General features: G+C 44.4%; 1 long non-coding RNA gene across 1 annotated transcript; it reads right to left on the reverse strand.

Moving 5' to 3' along the window:
• Positions 1-532: 532 nt before the first annotated feature.
• LOC101907482 (uncharacterized) lies at positions 533-8758 on the reverse strand. The gene is made up of 3 exons (XR_237635.5): positions 7055-8758; positions 1313-1484; positions 533-1059 (listed from the first exon to the last, which is right to left on the reverse strand). It is a non-coding gene; the product is annotated as an uncharacterized lncRNA (long non-coding RNA).
• Between the last annotated feature and the right edge of the window lie 3506 nt (positions 8759-12264).

A 12264-nucleotide genomic window follows, 5' to 3' on the forward strand; every position in this document is an offset into this window, starting at 1 on the left:
ATAATCAATTATGCATGCAAAGTCGCTCCAGTCGTGTCCTACTCTCGGCAACCCTATGGACTAGTATGTCTTACCCTATGGAGTCTGGTAACCCACTGGACTCCTCTTTGTCCATGGGATTCTCCAGGCAAGAATACCGTAGTGGGTTGCCATGCCCTCCTCCAGGGGATCTTCCCTGGAGGGCATAGAACCAGGAGCTTGCAGTTACCAGATGCAAAAGATCACATGCAGAATGAATAAACAATAAGGTCCTACTGTATAGCATGGGGACTAAGGTCAATATCCTATGAAAAACCATAATGAGAAAGAATATGAAAAAGAATCAATTATACTTCAGTATAAAATAAAAATTAAATTTAAAAAAATTTAAAAAAGAATACCTCTGGCCCTGGAGCTACTTCTGTCCTGCCTTCCAAACTGGATTCTGCAGGTACAGCAAAGAGATAAGGTCATGAAATTCATCTTTGAAAATAAGCACTCAGTAATTCATGTGGGAAATAATGTGGACAAGGCTAATCCACTTCCTGCTGGGGGAGATAGAGAGGGAGAAAGAAAGACCTGGAAAGCTATCATCTCGACATTAATCCAAGAGGCGAGTAAATTTGAATATGAGTTTTTAATATGTGATAAACAGGCCAAGTGAGCCGAGAGACATCTTTAGCTCTGAGTTATGAAACGCAGTCACATGGGGAAGTGGCCTACATTTTCAGCATTGTATCTGGTGAGGAGCTTCGTCACCTAAATGAAAGTGACATTTTGCCAACCATTGGCCAAAGGGACATGTTTGGCCAAGGCAGCTGGAGTCCTACGAATTCTGAGTGTGCTGGGCAGGAGTCTACTTGATGTTGAGGGGCAGGAGACGGGAAATCTGGGCCCACTCTCGGGCAACATGTCTCGCGTGGAGCCACTTAAAGCTTCGGTACCTCAGTTTCCTCATCTGAGAAAAAGGAGACGGCAGGAAGATCAAGATACAGTAAGAGGCGTGGAGAGCCAACAGTGTGGGCTAGAATCCTGCTTCTGTCCCTCAGTTCCTGTGCATCTGAACTTCAGTTTCACCATCTGGAAAATGAAAAAAAAAAATTAATTCACCTCTCACAGATTTAGTATGAATTTTGAAGAGATGATGTACATTAAAATATGGAAAACAACTGGCATGGTAAAAGTGCCCGATAAAATCATAAATGCCTCGCCCTGAATGTTCAGCCATCCATCCACTCAGGAAGACGTGCTGAACACCTGCTGCGTGCCAGGTGCTAAGTTGGGTGCCGGGGACTCGTAGGCAGAGATGACAGAGCGGCTGTTCTCAACTCACTCATTGCTTAGGAGGATACAGTGACTCGCCTCCAGCTTTTCATCCTTTAGGAAGTCACTCCACATCCTTAATCCTTGGCTTTTATCAAGCATAAAATGAGCGATGGCGTGGGAACTTGGAGTTAATCAGATGCAAACTATCACAGGGAGAATGGACGAACAACAGGATCCTCCTGTAGGACACAGGGAGCTATATTCAATATCCTATATTGAAAGTGAAAAAGAATGTGCGTATATGGACAACGGAATCACTTTGTTGTACAGCAGAAACCAACACAACTTTGTAAGTCAACTACACTCCAGTCAAAAATAAATAAATAAATAAATAATAAAACTAGGATACCAGGGCGAATGCTAATAGAGTAATTGGGAGAAACAAACGTGCTCAGCAGCTCCTGGAACACAGAAAACCCTCGGAAACATTTAAGGAAGGGCGGGGGTGGTCTCCTAGGCTCTTTACCTCTATAGGGAATATGAATGCTGTGGTACTACCCTCAGGACTATTACTGTCTTCTTTCTTCAGAAAACAAGTCTGGAGGTTTAAGAGTCTAGCTCTGATAGTTAGCAATAGAAATCATGATCCTGAGGGAGGTAAAGCAATCAGAAACTATCATAGAATTAAGAGTGAGCAAGGAGACTTCTTTTATCATATTCACTGAGAAATGGGCTCTGAGGCTAAGATTCATGTGCACGTGGCTCAATGGGGGTGTCTTAGGGTCAGCGCCTATGAGGGAGACGTGGCAGCCAGACCAGGGCTATGATGCGTTTTCAGTCAGTGGTATCTGACTCTGTATGACCATAGGGACTGCAGCTCTGTCCAAGGGCCTCAGCTAGTCCCTGCATGAGCTCTGCAGCAGAGACAGCCCTGGGGAACTGTCAGCTGTCACAAGAAGAAAAGGGGCCAGGCCACTGTGTCCCTCACTGACCAGTCTTGGGTGCGAGTTACCCTAAAGGAGATGGCTCTCTTCAGGCGAACATAATTCCTGAAGGGAATTCAAATATGAGGTTGAATCAGAGAAATGCAAATCAAAATCACAGAGGGGTACCATCCCACACTGGTCAGAATGGGCAGGTTTTAAAAATCTACAAGTAACAGATGCTGCAGAGGATGTGGAGAAAAGGGAGCCCTCCTACAACATTGGTGGGATTCGAGCCGGTGCAGCCACTGTGGAGACCTGTATGGAAGCTCCTCAGAAACTAAAAATAGAGCTACCTGATGATCCGTCTTCCCTTGTAGCTCAGTCGGTAAAGAGTCTGCCCGCAATGCAGGAGACCAGGGTTCGATCCCTGGGTTGGGAAGATCCCCTGGAGAAGGGAATGGCAACCCACTCCAGTATCCTTGCCTGGAGAAGCCCATGGACAGAGGAGCCTGGCGGGCTACAGTCCATAGCATCGCAAGTGTTGGGCACAACTTAGTAACTAAACCACCACCACCACCACCGCCATATGATCCAGCAATCCCACTCCTGGGCATAGATCCAGACAAAACTAAAATTCCAAAAGATACATCCACCCCTACATGCACAGTGGCCCTATTGACAATGGCCAAGACATGGAAATAACCTAAATGTCCATCAACATATGATGAAGAAGATGTGGTACATATATTCAAAGGAATACTACTCAGCCACAAAAATGAATGAGATAATGCCATCTGCAGCAACACGGATGCAGCTAGAGATTATCATACCAAATGAAGCAAGTCTGAAAAAGAAAGACAAGTACCGTGGGATATCATTTATATGTGGGATCTAAAGTCTGGCACAAATGAACGTATCTGTGAAACAGAAAGATTCACAGACTTAGAGATCAGACTTGCGGTTGCCAAAGAGGAGTGGGGGAGGGCTGCAGGGAGAGGGATAGACTGGGAGTTTGGGGTCAGTAGCTGCAAACTATTAGATCTAGGATGGGGAGACAACAAGGTCCTACTGTATAGCACAGGGAACTATACCCAGTCTTCTGGAGTAAATCATCATGGGAAATGATACAGAAAAGAATGTGTGTGTGTGTGTATATGTGGTTGTTGTGTCAGTCTCTCAGTTGTGTCCGACTCTGTGACTCCATGGACTATAGCCTGCCAGGCTCCTCTGTCCATGGAATTTTCCAGGCAAGGAGACTGGAATGTGTTGCCATTTCCTTCTCCAGGGAATCTTCCCTACCCAGGGATCAAACCCAGGTCTCCTGCATTGCAGGCAGATTCTTTATCATCTGAGCCCCCTGGGAAGCTCCATATATTTATATAGGGTCCAAGCAGCTCACCACGGCATCCGCTCTGGAAGACACTATCATTGACATAGAAGACGTTTGGAGCTGAAAGGGGAAACGTTAAGAGTAGCCAACTAGGGAATCAAAGAGAAGAAGACGCTGCAATTAACTTGAAGCACAGCAAGTTGGCTCTTGGATGTGACTTTCTCCAGCCCTCGCCAGGCCCACATGTCATGCAGGTATGAAGTGACGTTTTCCGAGAAGGCAGCAAGGAACGTGTTTATAAGACAAAGGATGATGCTGTCAGAAACACCCAAGGAGAGGCAAAAGTGGGTGTTCTCGAGCACAGCCTGGGTGGAGGCCCCAGCCGGAGTGCTGCAGTGTGTGAGGTGTCAGCAGCGGTGGGGTATGTCCCAGGGTCTGCCTTGGCCACTTTCTGGACGGGAGACCACTTCTCCTCCCTGGGCCTCGACTTCCTCATCTTAAACACGCAACACTGGATGGCATTAACCCTCAGGTCTCTTTTATTCCTGTGTACAAATAACTCCAGATCTGAATCGACCTTGTCAGCAAGAAAATGCGGTTAAAAAAATGGATGACTTGGCAATTGCTTAGCTTTCTGCAGGAAGTTTAATTTTGTAGCAAGGCTTTCTCTGTATCATTCATTTGCCTTCTGTCATGCCCGTTGAAATGTTTATGGACTTCTGTATTACTGAGTACTTTTTTCCTATTCTTTTGCCGTTTTACATTTCTACTCTATTTTTCAATTTCTTGTCTCCTGTTCACTGTACACTCCCTGGATAATTTTCACTCACGCAATAGATATATGTTATGTGTGTTACAGAGATCTGCTCAAGCGAACATAAAGGGGGAAGATGCCGGTAACTGAAAGGACATCAAGAGGCTCAAAGGGAAACTGGACCAAAGCAGCAGGTTACTACTGTTGTTCAGTCGCTAAGTCCTGTCTGACTCTGTGCGACCCCATGGACTGCAGCACACCAGGCTTCCCTGTCCTTCACCATCTCCCAGAGTTTGCTCAGACTCGTGTCCATTGAGTCAGTGATGCCATCCAGCCATCTCACCCTCTGTCTTCCCTTCTCCTCCTGCCTTCAATCTTTCCCAGCATCAGGGTCTTTTCTAATGAGTCAGCTCTTCTCATCATGTGGCCAAAGTGTCGGAGCTTCAGCATCAGAGGAACTAAAGTCGTTTTGGAGGTCAAGGAACAATCAGCAGCACAGAAACCATGGTGTGACTGCAACGGCCCGACCTGAATCCTACCAACGGGGCAAGCGACTCTGAGCCCACATGCTTCCCTGCTTCATTTGCTGCAGATTTAAGTTGGAGGAAATGAGAACCTGTTATTGGCTGAACTGAGGAGTCCTGTGAGGCCCCTCTGCCCCCCACATGGCACTGCTCGCAGATCTCTCGACAGAAGGCAGGTGAGGAAATATGCTCGTTGCCTCGGTGTCCACAGACTTGGGTGGGCACAGGGATCCTCTCATCCATCCAGTAACTGAGACCACTCTCCAAGGAAATCAGAACACTTTCAAGAAGGAATATGGATTCTGGACACATCAAGAAATGGTGACTCGGTATGACAGACTGTAGGCTCTGTTATACCGAGTGAAGTAAGTCAGAGAAAAATGAGCATTGTATATTAACATATATATATGGAATCTAGAGAAATGGTATGGATGAATCCATCAGCAGGGCGGGAATAGAGAGGCAGACGTAGAGAACAAACACACGGGGCGAACTGAGAGAAGCTGTGACCTATGTACACAGCCGTGCGCAGAGCAGACAGCTGACGGGCGCTGCTGCAGAGCACAGGGAGCTCCGCCCGTGCGCTGCGATCACCGAGAGGGCTGGGGTGGGGGTGGGAAGGAGGTCGAGAGGGCGGGGACGTAGCATGCTTGTAGCTGGTTCACGATGCTGTACAGCAGACACAACACTGTAAAGTGAGTCTACTCCAATTAAAAATAAATTTTAAAAGAAAGTATATAAAAAATGAATCAGTATGTAGGTAAACATCAAAAAAAAAAAAAAAAAAAACGATCAATGGCTGCTCCAACAGGTGCTGAAACAACTTTTTAGGTGGCTATGTGCTCACACATAAAATGCTGGACAGTTTGCCGAAAGCGAACAAATGCTTCGTTTTAAAATAGATGCAGAGGCAAAGCCGTTTTAAGTGTTCTCCTGCAGTAGCTGGGATTCTGCCTTGAGCTCTGGCAGCTGCACAATATCTAAGCTTTCTTTAATGGTGCGAAAATCTATAGTGTAAACTTGAAAGTCTTAATCTGAAAGAGAATGGTCTCCACAGTTGGGCACCAACTCACAGGCTTCCAAATTTATTTTCGATTATTTTTCTTCAAGACTATTACATTTCAGACAAACAAGACTATTTGCTGAGTACATCTGCATACTGTCCTTGTCATTTCCCTGCATGTCTCTTTCTTGTCCAGAACAAATGCCGTGTTCTTCAAGTCTCCACCATGGGATCGAGCCTTCCTCTCTTCTGCCATAGCATTTTATGTGCCTGTCTTGTAGTTGTTTATAATTTTCCACATAGAACTAAAGCTACTTATACCTAGATATTGTCCTCACTTTACTTTATACCATAAACTTCTTTAATACAGGAGCTGGTTGATATACTTTTTAAAAAACATTTCTGTTGTGAAATACACCCTATACAGAAAGCATAACCGAAATTTACACAAACTCCTTTAATATAGGAGGTATATTTGATTTACCTTGTTACCATTTTTACTGCGAGACATATATATATTTTAACTGCATAAAACATGTAGGTTTAGTTTAATAGTGGAAAACCCCACTATATCTACCATCCAAGTCAAAAATAGAACAGCAGCCTCTGTACATCCACTCCCATACATCTGTTTGTATCCATTTGTGGTTTGCTGTCTTTTTACACAATAAGAGGAAAATGGCTGAAAGGTCTGGGGGAAAAAAGTACATGTGTGTTTAATTTCATCAGTAATCAAATAAATGCAAATTAGGACAACAATAAGAAAAACACTGACTTCTCTCCAAATTGGCATAATTTAAAAACCCAGTTATACCAAGCATTGGCAGTGGGAATTCACACACTGTTGATGGGAAGATAAGTTGGCACAACCACTTTGGAAAATAACACATATTATTTAGTAAAGTTGAAACTGGATATAGCCTATGATTCAGCAATTACACTTTAAAATAGATACACCCTAGAGAACTGACTGCATATGTGCACTGAAGTACTTGACAAAAATGGTCGCATCAACATAGCTCATCTTTACCCTAGAGATAGGGTAAAGATGAGCTATTTGGTTTACCCTAGAGATAAACCAAATCAACATGAACAATAGATTGAGCAACTAAATTTTGTATTTTTCTATTGGGTTGTCTGACTTTTTCTCACTGATTTGTAAGAAGTTTAAAACAAACATTTTATACAAACACAAGTGCAGACACACACTAACTTTTTAGTTGGTTAAGTACACTACAAAAATATTATCCAATTCCTCCCACACACACACACCTTGCTTGTGAGTCAATCACAGACCAGCGACTGAGAAATCCCATGTTACGAATGGGCGATAGGACTCCTGGGCTTGGATCTGGATAGGTGAGTGGTGATATCCTACAGAAGTTTCCCCATAAAGTGGAACTTCTCTGGGGGGAAACAGCTGTTCTTGTAAGTCCAGGTTCTTCACACAGTTTGATAGGAGCAAGTCTCAATTGTCTTTATTGCAGCATCAACAGATGAATGGATAAAGATGTGGTGTGTGTATATATTCATTACTCAGCTATAAAAAGGAATGAAACTGGGTCAGTTGTAGCGATGTGGATGGACCTCGTGTCTGTTACACAGAGTAAAGTAAGTCAGAGAAGGAAAAACAAATATCCTACATTAACACACATGTATGGAGTCTAGAGAGATGGTACCACCAGTAAGCGGTAGAGTTTTGACTGGAGGCTAATTCTTCCGTCTTGGAATTCTGGACGTTCTCATCATCCCTTCAGAGCCTGGCTCAAGTTCTAACCTCTTCCAGGGAGCTTTCCCCACCTTCGGGATTCTTTGTCACCTCTGAAGTGTTCTAAATATTATTTTATTTTTTTAAATAGATAATTTATCAGATGCTTTCCAACTCAGTAACACAAGCTGAAACCACAGAGTTTGGGAAGATGCACACACTAGGGACACTATGTGTGAAGCAGATAACTAGCGAGGCTCTACGCAGAGCACAGGAGACCTACTCAGTGCTCCGTGGTGACCTGAATGGGAGGGAAATCCAAAAAAGAGGAGATGCATCGTGTGAGCTCTGTATCAGCTATAAACATCGCTGTTCACTTTGCTGTACGGCAGAAACTAAGACAACACTGCAAAGCAACTACACTCCAGTAAAAACTCATTTTTTAAAAAAGACGAGAAATGAATTCCCAGGTCTTTCCCTTCCAACCATGTCACTGCCCGGATCTTTCGGTTTGTTTCTTTTCAAGCCTTGCTTAAAATGTCATCGTTTAGAGGGGCCCTCCTCCATCCATCATAGCTTCCTAAATGTTTTTTCTATACTACTCCCTTAACAATAATCGCAGGACTTCCCTGTTGGCACAGTGGATAAGATCCACCTGTCACTGCAGGGGACACAGGTTCGATCCCAGGTCCGGGAAGATCCCATATGCCATGGAGCAACTAAGCCTGTGCGCCACAACTCCTGAGCCCAGGTGCCTAGAGGCTGTGCTCCACGAGAGAAGCCACCGCAATGAGAAGCCCGGCCACGGCAGTCAAGAGCAGCCCCTGCTCCCCGCAACTAGAGAAAGTCCAAGGACAGCAGCAGAGACCCAGTGCAGCAAAAGTAAATAAACATCGTTAAAAATAAATATAACCACAAAAGCCTTCAGTGGTCATCCATCTCAAAGTATGTGTCTTGTTCCACCGCACTATTTGCAAGCTCCTTCTGAATCAGGAACAATGCCGTCTATTCCTGGTTCCTTCACGGACCTCACACCATGCCTTTCCCGCTGCTTGTACCCAGTAAATCCTGGCCGGGGTTTGGCTGTCTCCGCGGGATGCAGCATTCAAAGAGCCTAGAATGACAAGAATGACATGCCCTGGTCCATGCAGCTTCCGTAAGACAGAGGAACACTTCCTGCCAACCAAGCCATTGAACACTGTCACGAATCCCAAAGTGCATCACATCAGTCATCATATATGCAGGAGGATTTGCTTTGTTGAAGTAGGAATTATATCTGATATCCTTAAATCTGTTTGTATTCTCCAGACTGCCTTGCCACACAGCAGGAACTTATCATGAAAAGCTGTCTTTAAATGATTTATACATCAAGTAAGTCATCTATTGAAATTTACTACAATATAAGGCTACTTTTCTTTTCTCAGAAGATTGAGCAGGGACGTCAAGATTTATGTTCAAATCTGGGCTTCTTTTGTTACCACTCAGCAAGTAAGTCAACTTCTCAAAGGGTTGATTTCCTCAGCTGTCAAATGGAAGCACGAAAATCCATCTCCAAGTGAACCAATGAAAGTAAAACTTCCTTTTGATACATCAAGAGTTTTACAGAAGGTAAAGGATGAATAAGAATCAAGTAAGATTTGTTTCTTGTGAGGTGAAGCAAGTTAAACTGCAGGGATCAGAGTTTTCAGTTGTAAAATGACAGAATTGGTATAGATTATTTTTAAAGTCTATCTTGGCTAAAGAGTCTATGAGTCTGTAATGTTCACTTCAATTGTCCAGGACTCCACATATTTTAATTTTTCTTTCCATATACATAAAACCTAAACAAATTATCTCATCCACAAAGGGAGACTCTTATTTAAAATAATTCAATCATGAATCTTTATTCAAAAGGATAATCTACCCTGATGTAAACAGTTGTCCCAATTTATGTGTGTTTTGCATTCTGCTTTTGGACATTTCAGGACGGAATTCCTCCTCGGCCTTTATTGTGCTAACTTGAGTTGCAGGCCTTACCCAGTGTCTGTCCTGCCTCGGACCACTCCTGCAGGGAGAAGGTGGGGGTTGCTAATAACCAGATGAGCATATAGTCTCTGTTTGACAGATTTCCCATGTGGACATGAAAATTTCTGTGTCCCCACAGTAACTGGAAACAAGACGTCTCCTTCTGAGTAGCTTGTGTAAATTAACGCTCATGTAATATCAGCTTGAAATGGGTCTGCTTGAGGGACAGGAAGGTAAGTAATGGATGGACATAAAGGCTTGGACCCAAATAGCGTGGACAGAGTGGAGCAGCTCAGGAGCCAAAAGCGGAACGTACAAGAACGGTTATGTGAGAGCTATTACAGGAATCTCAACTGTATCAAACATGCACTCATTATGATGGGCCTGTTGACATACTTTATTTTATGTTATCTTTACCGTTTAGGGCTTCCCGGTGGCTTGGTGGTAAAGAATCCACCTGCCAATACAGGAGATGCAGGAGACATGGGTTCAGTCCCTGGGTCAGGAAGATCCTCTGAAGGAGGAAATGGCAGCCCACTCCAGTATTCTAGCCTGGAGAATCCCATGGGCAGAGGAGCCTAGCGGGCTACAGTCCACAGGGTTGCAAGGAGCTGGACATGGCTAAGTGACTAAGCACACACACATCTTTACAGTTTATCCCAAATGTTAGGTTCAAAGCAATCAAATGACTTTCTAGAAGTCATAGCACTGAGAATAGTAAGAATTTTCATCCAGCCCTTGACACTAGGACTAGGACCTTTACCCTGATTTGCCATCAACTGTACTGCTAGTGTGAGGTGACTCCAATTAGAAGAGAGGCAACGTGCAGGCGTTAGGCTTTTAACTCTTAGAAGAGCCACGTACTTTTTGGCCTAAACTGGGAGATAGAGGCAGAAAGAAACATGCCCAGAAACACACGTTACTTGGTACTGTCATAGTTTTAATACAAAAAAACTTTAATTTTTCACAGGACCTAATTGCTTAGTGGTGAGAGAAGTTCTTGCCCAGGCTGAGGTTGAAAAGAGGATGAAAAGAAAAAAGGAACACGAAACAGGAAGAGGAGAAGGGAAAAAAGGAAGTAGAAAAAGAGGAGCAGGAAGAAGAGGAAAGGGACTTTCCTTGTGATCCAGGGGGTAAGACTGCTCCCAGCGCAGGGAGCCCAGGTCTGGTCCCTGGCTGGGGAACCAGGGCCCACATGCCTGCTCCAACTATGAGTCCACGGGCTGCAACTAAGACCCAGCACAGCCAAAATAAATAAATGTTTTTTTTTAAAGGGGAAGAAGAGGAAAAATTTAATGATATCTATCAAGGTAGGAAAAGAAACTGAGCTATGAGTGGAGTAGACTCGATGCTCGCATAGCTGCTTCCAACACTCACCTCCAAATCAGGCATGGTGAGCTCTGTAACTCCTATGAGATGCTGACAAGGACCCCTCGGTGAAGTGGATCCTGGCCATTAAAGCCTGTTCTCTGGTGTGTGTGGCTGAAAAGTCCTCACTGCCCAGGTAGGGGGGCAGGAGGGTGGTGAGGCAGGTCCAGGCTGTCAAGGCTTTGCATCCACAAGAAGCCCCCAGTGCATTCAGGTGATGGCACCCAGGTGCTAGGGAAGGTCTCTCCTCCAGCTTGGACTCATGTCCGTTTCTGCTTATCTCTCCATAAGACCCATGCTCAACCCTCCTCAGACCGAGGCTGCCCTGTGCATGGTAGAGTTTGATCATCTCAAAATCAACTTGACCTTCTAAGCTCCCTGAGTTAGCCCACTGAGATTTCTGGTCTTGGACTTCCCTGGTGATCCAGGGGCTAGGAGTCCCCTGCCAATGCAGAGGACACAGGTTTGATCCCTGGCCCGTGAAGATGCCACACTTGGTGGGGCAACTAAGCCCACGCATCGCAATTCCTGAGCCCCTGTGCCGAAGCTATTGAAGCTCGTGGGCCCTAGAGACGGTGCTCGCAAACAAGAGGAGCCACTGCAAGGAGAAGCCTGCAGACGCAACTAGAGAGGAGACCCCACTCAGCACAACTGGTGAAAAGCCTGGGCGTGGCCACAAAGAGCCACCATAGCCAGGAGTAAACAAATTAATAAAACCTTTTTAAAAAAAGACCTCTGGTTTTCACATTTAAGGTAAAAAAAAAAAATATTGAGATCTTGAAAACATGAAGTATGTGACAACTTAGATTCCTGGTAACTATAAACATCAAGCAGTTGATGAGAAGTAAGATTAATCACCACTCCCTTCCCACCTACTCACATCCGTTCACACCGCCTAGGCCACCAAAGCAGACGTGAAGGTGAACTTTGGCTGTGAGTCATGGTCATTCCGATCTTAAGAAGTACATTTCCGCAGGCTTTTCAACTTTTGCTCATCTAATTACAGAACATCTGAAAGGAACAGGATTTTCGGAGGTGAACTGAATTATTGAAAAAGCAGAAGCAATGAGGGCACAAAAAACTTCCATGTGTATTCATGAGATTCACCAAACTTAGGGGTGAGAGACACGAGCATTTCACTCAAAGACAAATATCCTTTATCATAGCCCTTGGGCAAACTTTTTTTTTTTTTTTTCTTTAAACCTTCTGCAACCTTTGGTAGTTATGTTAGATCAAGGCCAAAAGCATAGAACAGAGTGCAGGCACTCGAAAAGGAGCTATAGTTATGCGAGTTAAATTTTAAACAATTTAACGACTGAAGCAAGGTGGCTTACTGTTTCCTACCAAGGTTGTGCTAACACTTTAACGGGAGGGACTTCCCTGGTCGTCCAGGAGTTAAGAT

Source organism: Bos taurus, chromosome 15 (assembly GCF_002263795.3).
Source record: "Bos taurus isolate L1 Dominette 01449 registration number 42190680 breed Hereford chromosome 15, ARS-UCD2.0, whole genome shotgun sequence".
NCBI classification, from domain to species: Eukaryota; Metazoa; Chordata; class Mammalia; order Artiodactyla; family Bovidae; genus Bos; species Bos taurus.